Source organism: Tamandua tetradactyla, chromosome X (assembly GCF_023851605.1).
Source record: "Tamandua tetradactyla isolate mTamTet1 chromosome X, mTamTet1.pri, whole genome shotgun sequence".
NCBI classification, from domain to species: Eukaryota; Metazoa; Chordata; class Mammalia; order Pilosa; family Myrmecophagidae; genus Tamandua; species Tamandua tetradactyla.
The window spans coordinates 118,115,370-118,127,924 of record NC_135353.1 but is presented as its reverse complement, the minus strand read 5'-3'; the positions used below and the strand labels follow the sequence as shown (position 1 = coordinate 118,127,924).

General features: G+C 38.9%; 1 protein-coding gene and 1 pseudogene across 2 annotated transcripts in view; one reads left to right on the top strand and one right to left on the bottom strand.

Annotated features, from left to right (window-relative positions):
• MAGED1 (MAGE family member D1) overlaps positions 1-12,555 on the top strand; it is a 230,157-nt gene that overhangs the window by 27,839 nt on the left and 189,763 nt on the right. The gene's annotated exons all lie outside the window — the stretch shown is intronic.
• On the bottom strand, positions 7,987-9,793 carry LOC143672037 (eukaryotic translation initiation factor 4B pseudogene; annotated as a pseudogene).

Below are 12,555 nucleotides of genomic sequence, written 5' to 3'. Positions count from 1 at the left end.
ACTTCAGTTCTCCGAGTTTATACATTATAGTTAGTCCATATGAATGAGGCATGATAATATTTGTCTTTTTATTTCTGACATTTCATTCAACATGCTGTCCTTAAGGTTGATTCACCCAGATGCATTCTTCACAATTTCATTCCGTACTGGAGCCACTCAGTAGTCAGTTGTATGTATACACCACAGTTCCCCCTTCCTTCCCTCAGTCGTTGTACCCTTAGGACACCTCCTTCCATTGTGAATCGTGAGCACTGCTGCCATAAATACCACTGGGCAAATGTCCATTCGTATCCCCACTCTCATTTCCTCCAGATATTTATCTAGCAACTGGGTTGCAGGATCATATGGCAACCCCACCCCAGCCTCCTGTGGAACCAGCACAGCCCCTCCAGAGGGGCTGCACCTGTCAGCTTCCCTACCAGCAATAAATAGGTATATCTCTTTCTCTACATTTTCCGTAGCATATGTTTCTCTCTTCATTTTTAAAGTTTTATTTGCACATCATACAATCCAACTTGAGTAAATAGACATGCCTTTGCCATCATAATGTATATGAAAACATTTCCTTTTCTTCCACAAAGAATCCGTACTCCTCCCCTATGCCCCCTGCTTGTTAATATTTAGTTTTGGCGTAATGCCTTTGTTAAATTTAGTAGAGACATTACAAGGTTACCGTTGACCATAGACCCTAGCTTGTATTGATTGTACTTTTTTCTGTGTGCCATTCCATTTTCAGCACCTTGCAATGTTGATATTCATTTGTTCTCCCTCATACAAAAAAGTTTTATTTGTACATTTAACCACCATCATTTATCCACTTTAAGCATTCCTGAGTTATACTGTTTCAGTCTTTATCCTCTATCTTTATTTTTGGTTTCATACATGCCCCCTTCCCTCCTTCCTTAACCATACTCACATTTAGCTTCATTCAGTGTACTTATATGGTAGTATTGTGCTATTCATTTCTGAATTTTTACAGTTAGTCCTATTGTACAGTCAGTATTCCTTCAACACCAAATGCCCAATCTCTACCCTCTTCTTATCTCCTGATAACCTGTGTTCTTAATTTTAACTCTCAAAGTTCACTGATTAATGTTAGTTCATATTAGTGAGACCATACAGTATTTGTCTTTTTGTTTCTGGCTAATTCACTCAGCATAATGTCCTCAAGGTTCATCCATGTTGTTAAATGTACAGCATAGCTTTAACAGTTACTTGTGGGTAGAATGATGATCAGGGTTGTTTATGTTCTTTGATGTGTTTCTCTGTGCCAGGCTTTGTTGCATTCTGATGAAATTTATTGCTTTTGGTTTTTAAAATGCTGCCATAAACATTTTTATATAAAAATTTGAAATTTCTTTGCATTGTTATGTAAGATGTGCACCAAGATGGATCTGTTAGAGATTTAGAGGGCATTAAGTTTGTATTGACCAGTGTTGGTGAAGGTCAAAGTGCAGAAGGCCAAGAATTGAATGTGTGGGAGTGTTGAAGTGAGTGCAAACCACTGTGCCAAGGATCGTATCTGTAAAATGTAGAATAGAGAACAGTTGGTACATGTATATCTTTAAGATGAAAGAGTTTTGAGCATGTTATATGTTCTACAGTGGGAGCTAATAGAAACAGAGGTTGAAAATATAGGAGAGAAAAGGGGTAATGAGAAGCAAGACATGGAAAAAGCTGTGGTTCACAGCACATGTGGAAACACTGGCCATGAACAAGAAAGGACATCATTTCTTCTGACGCTGGAGGAATGGAGGGTTAGAAAGACATGTTTTTTTATGATTTGGAGGGTCTTTTACTTGCTTTTCTCAAGGCAAATAGAGAAGATACATAACTCTTGGAGGGCTTTGGTTCCACCCCAAATCCCCATTTCCTTCCCATTTAGGATTTTCAGGCTTCAGATGGGCTGTAATCTTGTAGTTGAAATCTGAATTTGTCGATTGACTATGAAGTCTGCAGGGAACCTGGGAAATCGAAGGCTGCAGTTATCATATAATTGCAGGTCTCTTCAATATACCTTGATGACATTAGTGCCAAAAGAAGGTGCTGGGTACTTAGATGAATCAGCTAAAATTCTGTCTTCAAAGACATCCCAGTTTACTGTGAAGGAGGTACATGTAAGCATACATTTATACAGGTAAATAATGTAATATTGTGAAAGTATAGAGGAGTAGAATCTAATTGCAGTGTGCAGGTGGCGAAGAAGACTTTGGGTGGGGTTGTTATCTATGTTGGGTATTGAAACATGGTATGAGTTAACCAGGTGAAGAAGGATGTGTAAGAGAGGAACATAGTGGTAAAAGAGGAACACAAGCTTCAGATAGACCTTGCTACCTATCATAACCTGCCAACCCCCAACCAGGACCATTCCAGCCAATCCTAAAGAACACCTAGGGCAATTTATAAGATTCCACAAGGGTTCCAGGCACTAGAGTAACTTTCCAAAAACCTACAACCTCCAGATGGGTCCCTGGTCCAGATAAATCCTGAAACCTTACTCAGCCTCTCCAGAACATCAGATAGTCCCATCTCCCTACCCTATATTAGTGACAGACCTTTCCAATATCAAAAATTTAGAATTGCCATAGTCCAAACAACCCTAAGATAGGTATGGAAAGATCAGAGGTGATGGTAGAATTATACATAGAAGATAGGACTTATCAAATGAATATGAATGTTGAATCATTAAATTGGTATCTCTTTTAGTCTCCAGTATTTTAAAGCAGCTAGAAGTAAAAACCTGAAATTGTGAAATTGTAACCCATGTCAAAGTTTGAAATATGTTCTAGAACTAACTGTGGTGCTGTGCTTTGAAATTTATTGCTTTTTTGTATATGTGTTATTGTTCACAAAAAAAGAAGGGAAAAAAGTTGATTGTGATGATAAAGTATTTAAGCCCTTTAACCTCCTATATTTTGGAGCAGCTAGAAGGAAAAATATGAGAGGATCGTGTGGTAGCCCATGACAAACTCTGTCCTGTAACTACGTGTTGAAGAGGGCTTTGAAAACTATTGCTTTTGTTTCTTTGCTTTGTATATATGTTATACTATACAATAAAAAAAGTTAAAAAAAAATGGCCCCCATATTTTTTTTTACCACATATTATGTGTTTACAAATGTACTGGGTGCCTTGCAAATACTGTGCTTGGTTCTCAGACAAGTTTATAGATTAGATAATAACCATTTCTGCTTCATGCATAGCTAGCTAGAATTTCAGAGAAGTTAAGGTAATTTTGGAGTTGAGTGTAAAGCTGTGTCTTTTCAGCAGGTTTCAGGAAGGAGGGAGAAGCAGAGTGGTCAGAGCTCTAGATTTTCCACTGTGCTCTGAGTTTTGTCCCTTTTATTTAATGGGTCTTCGAGTAAGGGGTAGTTTGGTAAAAGGATACAACAACTTTTTTTTTCTTTTTATGCAGTTTTATTGAGATCTATTCTCGTACCATTAATCAGCCAAAGTATACAGTCAGTGGCTCATGATATCATAATTGTATATTCATCACCACAATCAATTTTAGAACATTATCTTTACTCAAAAAATAAAAATATTAGAAAAGAACACCCAAATCATCCCATACCCCTTATCTGCCTCTATTGTTTATTTACTTTATGGTCTTTGTTTTAGTACTCATATGCCCATACATTGGATAAAGGAAGTGTCAGTCACAAGGTTTTCACAATCACATGGCCACACTGTAAAAGCTGTATAGTTATATCATCCTCAAGAATCAAAGCTACTGAAGTGACATCATCAACATGGCAATGTAAACAGCTACTGAAAATTTCTCCCCAGCGATTCAGCAAAAAATAAAAAAAAAATCCTGAATTTTTCAGTAATCTGGAGGAATATATGGACTGGAGAAGGACCATACAAACGCTGAGTTAAAAAAATGGAAGAATATCAGGTAGGACATTTCTGCTCCAGACAAGCTGGTCCTTTCCCCTCCCCTCACTGGATCTCATACACAGTGTTGGAGGGGCAGAGAAAAAACAGCAGAGACCCCTCCCAATGGGGACACAGAATAGGAATTCTCTAACAGCAGTGGGGCAGACCTTCACCTTTTGAAGACCCAGGGGTCAGAGGAGAGCATTTCAAGGCCTAAGTAAGTGAGAGACAGGGATACTGAGAAAACATGGACAGAAGCTTTGTTTCTAGCGTTGGGTCCAAAAGTCCTACCCCCGCCTCTGTGGGAAATGGCAGTGTGCGGCCTGATTACAGCCTGGGGGAAGGCTAAAGACTGGTATAGCTTGGGAAGTCCTCTACCACAAGTAAGGTGGGGGGTGCAGACCCATATTGAGCCAGATTTTGGCTGGCTAAGAGAGGGAATAGGACCCCTGCAGTTTCAGCCCTGCTCAGAAAGACACAGCCTATATTCTGAAAGCAAATAGCTTTGAGAATGGTTCAGTTATTGAACAGCATCATCTGCTGGACAGAGAAGAAAGTGCAAGGAAATTGAAGGCATTTTTCAGAGACTATGCAGAAAATATTTCAGGCCTACTGAAGCAGGTCTAGACCCCCAGCACAGGAAGTGGCCCCCGTTTAGGCTGAGAAATATGGGTGACCTGTTAAAGCAGTGCCCTAAAACAAACTCAAGTCTTGCAGTACAATGAGAAACAGAGCACCACTGGTAAACAGCAGACTTGTTTTACCCACAGAGACCCTGTAGTAGTGCCCACTGCCTACCCCGTCCATGAAGTAGGCCACTGTAGGTGCCTAGTTTTAGGAGGAGACTGGGGGGAAGAACTAATCTGACAACTGGCTGACGAGAAAGACAAAAATAGAGAACAAATCCAACCAACAGAAAAACCCTAGGCAAAACAGATAAAACAACCTCCAGAATAAACAGAAAGCTAGATGCTGTGACACCAGCAAAAAAAATCACCACTTATACCAGGAAAAACAAAGATATGGCCCAACCAAAGGAACAAATAATACCCCAACTGAGATACAGGAGTTGAAACAACTAATTAATGATACTCAAAGAAAGCTTCTAAATCAATTCAGTGAGTTGAAGGAAAATACGGAAAAAGAGATGAAGTGTATAAAGAAGACACAGCGTGTCCAGACAGAAGAATTCAAGAGCTTGAATAAAGAAATGGCAGAACTTACAGGAATGAAAGGCAAAATAGGAGAGATGAAAAACAAAATGGAAACATATAACAGCAGATTTGAGGAGGCAGAAAAAGGATTAGTGAACTAGAAGACAGAACATCTAAAATCCTATGCACAAAAGAACAAATAGAGAAAAGAATGGAAAAATTTGATCAGGTTGTCAGGGAACTGAATGACAACATGAAGCACACAAATATATGTGTACTGTGTGTCCCAGAAGAAAAAGAGAAGGGGAAAGAGGAAGAAAGAATAATGGAAGAAGTAATCACTAAAAATTTCCCAACTATTATGAAAGACAAAATTACAGATACAGGATGCACAGTGTACTCCAGATAGGCTAGATCCAAGTAGACCTACACCAAGACACTATCAGCTTGTCAGATGTCAAGGACAAAGAGAGAATTCTGAAAGCATCAAGAGAAAAGCAATCTATCACATAGAAGGGAAACTTGATAAGACTAAGTAAGTGTGGCTCTCTCAGCAGAAACCATGGAGGCAAGAAGGCAATGGGATGATATATTTAAGATACTGAAAGAGAAAAACTACCAACCCAGAATTTTATATCAGAAAAACTGTCCTTCAAAAATCAGGAGGAAGGAGTACAGGGTTCAGTGGTAGAATGCTCGCCTTCCATGCAGGAGACCCATGTCTGATTCCTGGACCATGCACCACTCCCCCCCCCCCAAAAAAAATGAGGGAGAGTTTAGAATATGTATAGATAAACAGACACTGACAAAATTTGTGAGCAAGAGAACTGCTCTATAAGAAATACTAAAGGGAGCACTATGAGTAGGTAAGAAAAGACAGAAAAGTGAGGCTTGGAGAAGAGTGTAGAATAGGCGATTAGCAGGAAGATAAGTAGTATAAGGTTAAAAGACAGAGAAAAAGAAGATACAACAGATAAAAAAAGTTAAAGAAAGTAGAACTGCCTTTATGGTAGTATAACATTAAATGTTAATGGATTAAACTCCCCAATTAAAATACATAGATTGGAAGAATGGATAAAAAAAAAAACAAGGCAGCATGCATCTATAGGCTGTCTACAAGAGACTCACATAAGACTCAAGAACAAAAATTGGTTGAAAGTGAAAGGTTGGAAAAAGATATTTCACGCAAACAACAACCAGAAAAGAGCAGGAGTAGCAATATTAATGAGACAAATTAGACTTCAAATATAAAACAATTAAAAGGGAAAAGGAAGAGCACTATATATTAATAAAAGGGACAATTCATCAGAAGATATAACAAATAACTATGCATCAAGCCAGAGTGCCCCAAAATACATGAGTCAATCACTGACAACACTTAAAGGAGAAGTACACACTTCTACAATAGTGGTTGAAGACGTTAATTTACCACTCCCATCAGTGGATACAAAATCTAGACAGAGGATCAATAAGGAAATGGATGTTGAATAATACAGTTAATAAACTAGACTTAACAGACATTTACAGAACACTGAACCCAACAACAGCAGGATACACATTTTTCTCAAGTACTCATGGATCATTCTCCAGGAAAGACATGTTGGGGTGCAAAACAAGTCTCTAAATTTAAGAAGATCAAGATTATACAAAGGGCTTTCCATGATCATACTGGAATGAAGTTGGAAATCAAATACAGTTGGGAGCCTGGAAAATACACAAGTTTATGAAGGCTAAACAACACAGTCTTAAACAACCAGTGTGTCTCAGAAGAAATTACAATAGAAATCAGTAAGTATCTCAAGGCAAAATAAAAATGAGAACACAACATATCATGGGATGCAGCAAAGGCAGTGCTGAGAGGAAAATTTATTGCCCAGAATGCCTATCCTGAAAAGGAAGAAAGAGTAAAAGCTGAAGAATTATCTGTTCACCTGGAAGAATTTGGGAAAGAATAGCAAACTATCCCCAAAACAAACAGAAGGAAAGAACTAGCAAAGATTAGAGCAGAAATAAATGAAATTGAGAACATGAAAACAATAGACTCAGTAAAACCAGAAATTTGTTCTTTGAGTAATTCAGTAAAATTGAGAAGAAAAGAGAGAGGATGCAAATAAATAAAATCAGAAATCGGAGGGGGACATAGAAATAAAGGATATAATGAGAGGGTACTATGAACTACTATATGCTGACAAACTGGACAATGTAGATGAAATGGGCAAATTCCTAGAAAAACGTGAAAACCAACATTGACTTCAGAAGAGTTAAAATACCTCAACAAGCCAATCATAAGTAAAGAGATTGATTCAATCATCAGAAAACTCCCCAGAAGAAATGTCCAGGACCAGATGGCTTCACATGTGAATTCTTCCAAATATTCAAGAATTAGTACCAATTCTGCTCATACTCTTCAAAAAAAATTGAAGAGGAAGCTGTGTTGATTTGATGCTATTATGTGCCCCCAAAAAAGCCATGTTCTTTTAATATTAATCCAGTCTTGTAGGGGTAGACTTATTGCTTTTGTGGGACCTTTTTGTTTTTCTCTTTTTTTTTTTTTTGCTTTTATAAAAGAGATTTATTAAGTTATAAGACTACAGTTCTAGGGCCATAAAAATGTCCAAACTATGGCATCCAGGTAAAGATACCTTGACTCAGGAAAGACCAGTGGCATCTGGAACTGTCAACTGGAAAATCATGTGGCTGGCATCTACTGGTTCTTTTGGCTTCTGTTTTTAACAGTATCCCCAAGGGTATGTTCTTTTTGCATCTTGGTGGGACCTTTTGATTAAGCTGTTTCAATGGAATGCAATCTACCCAGTTGTGGGTAGAAACTTTTTTGTTTTTATCCCCCAGAAGATGGTGTGTTTTATTTTGTCTTGTTTGGATAGAGGTTTGATTTGCTCTTGAATGTTTGAGGCTGAAGTGAGACTAGGGGAAAGTACAGGATGTAGAGGTTTATTCAGTGTTATCCTCCCCCTCATTTTCATGTTCACCATCAACTGAGAGAGCAGCATACTTGCTTGCAGAACTGAACTTAAAGGCTGGATTTTCTTGTTTTCTCTGGGTCAGATGCAGATCTGGAGACTTCTTCCTTTTTGCCATCTTTCTTATCAGACTCCTTCTAGTGATCTCTGCTCTCTCCATCTCCTGGACTATGGATTGAGTTTTCCACTTTGGGCTTTTGGTATGCTCCCCCCATCTACTTTGTTTTCGTCTTTTCTTGCTGATCCTTCCTCATATGGTTGAGTTGAAGGTACTTTTCCACCACTACTTGTAGGAAATTGCTGCCCTGTGTCTGAACTCGGAGATTGAGCAGGAGGATTAGGACGTCTCTTCACCTAGACATTCTTCTTTGATGGAGGGGCTGGCATTACCTTTTGAGGCTGATCAGATTTGGGAGGCTTAGAAGACGTGGATTGACTGTCTTCTTCCTTATTGAGTGTTTCATTTTCCAGATACATCTCACTTTCTCTCCTTCGCACATTTCTGCCAGATGTGGCGGAGGTCCTGGTCTGCGATGACTCACTTCTGTCCTCATCCATTCCCATTCCTGAGTTTCTTCACTTCACCTATTCGAGTGTCTTTCCTGAGGCCATTGTTTTAGTTTTGGTTCATCCAGCTGATGGCTGGAATGTCTCCTGTTCCTTCTGTAGCCATTCTACTTCCTGTTCTCCAGCAGCTTTGTCAACAGGCTTTCCCCTCCAAAGATGCAATCTGCTTGATTGGACAAGGAAGTGCTAGCTGAGAAATCATCTTCCTTAGGAGTACTCTGAGGCTGTAATTCAGTTTGGGTCTTTGGCAGGGGAACTTCTATCATCACGCCTATAACCATCTCGAGAGTAATCTTCTCTGGAGCTCCACAACCAATCATCCTGTCCGTTATATTGGTCGTCATAGTGGTCCCTGCCTTCTCTGTAGTCATTATTCCTGTGATACCCACTAACAAATTCTCTTCTGATGCTGCCTATCCTTGAGTCATATCCTTTATCATAGTCTCTTCTGCCTTGATCATCATAGTGATCCCAGCCCCCATATTGATACATATCCCAGCGTGGGCCATCATGAGAACCATCACAGTATCCGTCATGACACTGGTCTGAATCATAACAATCACAATACTTGTCCCCAAAGCTATTGTCACCTCTTCTAGGTGGATAGTTATCATAGCTGCCTATGGCAGGATGGGCCCTCCAATCTGTATGTTTTGTCAGAATCCTGATTTCTGTCTTGGTCAAAACAATGATCATCTCTGGTTTATCCTGTGCTTGATCAGCAACATCCACTTGAATTATCCTGTTACCTAGAGACTCTTCATTAAGGCTCAGGGCACTGAATAGGGAACCCAGGTCCTCAAACTCAGTATAACCAAAACCTTTCAAAATCTCCGGATTACTGGGTCATGTGGTAAATGCACTGCACTGATATTTAATCCTGTAAAGAATACCTTAATGAAGTCTTCTGTCACATCATAGGGCACGTTCCCTAGAAAAGCAGTGTAGGATGGCAATTTGGGAAGATGGCTCCGTACTCTGATGTTGAGTACCTGAGCAGCCTATGGAGCAGTGGAAAGGATGGAACAGTCAATTGGAGGTGCCTTATACACATTGACATCATTACTGTGCCACATGGTTGAAACATCTTCCAGGTTGTCTGTTTCATTAACCCAGCTGACTAGTTTGGGAATATAGGTGCTTCCTCCACCAGTTACCCCATCCTCATTCAAGACCTCTGTTAGAAAGGCAGTCTTACCCTTCTTTTTCATTGAGGCTGCCGAGTTGGGAGAGGGAGAGAAGACGCAAAGGACCCAGATGAGGCAATCACCTAATTATAGCAGGTGCATCAGGCTTGGAGATATGAAATGGTGGTGGAGGTGGGAAGGTGAGAAGGGAGACAGGAGGTGGTGCAGTGCTGCTCTAGGATTGTCAAGCAACTCGAGAAGGTGGTGCTGCATCTGACGGGAAGACATGTGCGACATGTGGCTGAAAGAGTGGGGCTTGGGGTAGAACCTTTTGATTTGAAGGAGATGTCACCCCACCCACTCAAGTTTGTCTTAATCCTTTTACTGGAGTTCTATATGAAGAGAGTAAAAGGCAGAGTCCGCACAGAGGGCAGATAGATGAAACCAAGGCGGAGACACCTGGAGATGCAGAAGGAGATGAGAGAGCTATTTGATCCCAGAAGCCAGGAGAAGACAGGAAACATCTCCAGAAGCCAGGAGAAGACAGGAAACATCTCCATCTACCTTCCTGTGAATTAGGAAAAATTCAGACCAATCAGCCTTTCTTGGATGAGGTATCTTCTTGTTGGTGCCTTAATTTGGACATTTCCACAAGCTTAGAATTGTAGTTTGTAGCTTAATAAATCCCCTTTAAAAAAAGCCAGTCCACTTCTGGTATATGGTATTCGTGCAGTTTTAGCAAACCAAAACAGAGGGAAAGCTGTCTAACTCATTCTGTGAAGCCAAGATCACCCTAATATCAAAGCCAGGCAAAGATACTATAAGAAAAGAAAATTAAAGACCAATCTCTTTAATGAATGTAGATGGAAAAACCCTCAACAAAATACTTGCAAGTCAAATCCAGCGGCACTTTAAAAACGGTATACAGCATGACCAAGTGGATTTTATCCCACGTATACAAAGGTGGTTCAACACAAAAAAATCAATTAATGTAATACACCATTTCAGTAAATTTAAGAGAAAAAAACCACAGGATCATCTTGATTGTTGCAGGAAAGGTATTTGACAAAACTAAGCATTCTTTGTGATAAAAATACTTCAAAGGATAGGAATAGATAGAAATTTCCTCAAGATGATAAACGAAATATATGAAAACCCATAGGTAACATCATTCATACTCAATTGGGAAAGACTGAAATCATTCCCTCTTAGATAAGAAACAAGACAAGGATGCCATTGCCACCATTGTTATTTAACATTGTGCTGGAAGTTCTAGCTAAAGCAGTTTGGGAAGGAAAAGAAATGAAAAGCATCCACATTGGAAAGAAGAAATAAAACTTTCACTGCAGATGACATGATCCTGTATGTAGAAAATCCTGAGAAATCTATGTAAAACTACTAGAATTAATAAATGAGTACAGCAAAGTAGAAGGATAAAAGATCTACATGCAAAACTCATTTGTGTTTCTATATACCAGCAATGAGCAATCTGGGGAGGAAATTAAAAAAAAAAAACAAACTTCCATTTACAATAGCAACCAGAAGAATCAAATATTTAAGAATAAGTTTAACCAAGGACGTAAAAGACCTATACACAGAAAACTGCAAAACATTGGTAAAATAAATCAAGGAAGACCTAAATAAATGGAAAGGCATATGTTCATGGACTGAAAAACTACAGTTATGATGGCAGTTCTACCCAAAATGATTTAAGATTCAATGTAATGCCAATTAAAATCCCAACATCTTTACAGAAATACAAAAACTAATAAACAAGTTTATTTGGAAGGGCAGGGTGCTTTGAATAGCTAAAAATATGCTATATTTTTATATATAAAATATATATAAAAGGTCTCACACTACATGACTATAAAGCATATTACAAAGCTACAGTTTTTAAACAGTGTAGGACTTACGTGAAGATAGGTATACTGACCAGTGGAATTCAATAGAGTATTCAGAGGTGGACCCTCACATCTGTGACCAATAAATCTTTGATAAGGCTGTCGAGTCAACTCAACTGGGACAGAGCAGCCTCTTCAAAAAATGATGCTTGGAGAACTGGATATCCATATGTAAAAGAATGGGAGAGGACCCTTATCTCACACCCTAAGCAAAGTTGAACTAAAAATGGATCAAAGACCTACACATTAGGGCTAAGATCATAAAACATTTAGAAGAAAATGTAGGAAAATATTAAAGATCTTGTGATATGTGGCAGTTTTCTAGACCTTACACTTAAAGTGTGAGCAATGAAAGAAGAAATATATAAATGGGATCTCCTCAAAATTGAACACTTTTTTGCATCAATGGACTGTGTCAGGACAATAAGAAGGCAGCCTGCACAATGGGAGATAATATTTGGAAATCAGACATCACAGAAGGAGTTAATATCCAGAATATATAAACAGATCCTACAACTCAACAACCAAAAGACAAATGACCCAATTAAAAATGGGCAGAAGACGCAGACAGTTTTCTACAGAGGAAATACAGATGGTTCAAAACATGTGAAAAGATGCTCAACTTCACTAGCAACTAGGGAAATGCAAATAAAAGCCACAAGGAGGTATCATCTCACACCCACTAGAATGGCCATTATCAGAAAAACAGAAAATGACATGTGCTGGAGAGGGTGTGGAGGAATAGTTAACACACATTCACTGTTGGTGGAATTGTAGAGTGGTGCAACTGCTCCAAACAAAGTTTGGCCTTTTCTCAGGAAACTAAGTATAGAATTGACATATGATTCTGTGCCAGTTTGAGTCTATTATGTACCCCAGAAAAGCCATATTTTAATCCTGATCCAATCGTGGAGTATCCATTTCTCTTAATCCTGATTCAAT